The sequence below is a fragment of the Chaetura pelagica genome, unplaced genomic scaffold (genome assembly GCF_000747805.2).
Source record: "Chaetura pelagica isolate M959 unplaced genomic scaffold, ChaPel_1.0 scaffold658, whole genome shotgun sequence".
In the NCBI taxonomy this organism is placed as follows: domain Eukaryota; kingdom Metazoa; phylum Chordata; class Aves; order Apodiformes; family Apodidae; genus Chaetura; species Chaetura pelagica.
In genome coordinates this window covers 29,469-29,912 of record NW_009954168.1, presented here as the reverse complement: position 1 = coordinate 29,912, position 444 = coordinate 29,469, and the positions used below count along the sequence as shown (strand labels likewise).

The following is a 444-nucleotide window of genomic DNA, read 5'->3' as shown; positions in this document are numbered from 1 at the left end:
CATTGCCTGCCGCCCCACTGCCTGCCGCCCCTTCTCCCCCTGCCCCATCCCCAGCAGGAGCTGCCGTCAGGGCACCAGTCCCCCAGATCCACTGTATGGGGCCAGCGGGGCCAGGCCAGGCCACCCAGGGCACTGCAGGACCCCAGGGTTGTTTGGGAGAGGAGAGGGGGGACAGCCCAAGGTGGCGGGGGCAACAGGGAGCTCTGAACGGACCGGGAAACCCAACAGGGCATGTGATTGACACCGGGAAATCACCCGGGCGCGGCATAACGAGGTGGCGTGACCCAGTCATGGGATAATGGGCAACAAGGAGCGGATTCACCATGGGGGGAACAGAGGCGGGGGGGTGACCATTGGTTGGGTCAGCGGTGGGGTGTGATGACCTTAAAGGCCTTTTCGAACCCAAACGGTGGCTGTGCTGCCCCTGCCGGGCAGAAACCCGGG

General features: G+C 65.8%; 1 protein-coding gene across 1 annotated transcript in view; it reads right to left on the bottom strand.

Annotated features, from left to right (window-relative positions):
* AP3S2 (adaptor-related protein complex 3, sigma 2 subunit) overlaps nucleotides 1-444 on the bottom strand; it is a 9,606-nt gene that overhangs the window by 5,741 nt on the left and 3,421 nt on the right. The window lies entirely within an intron of this gene.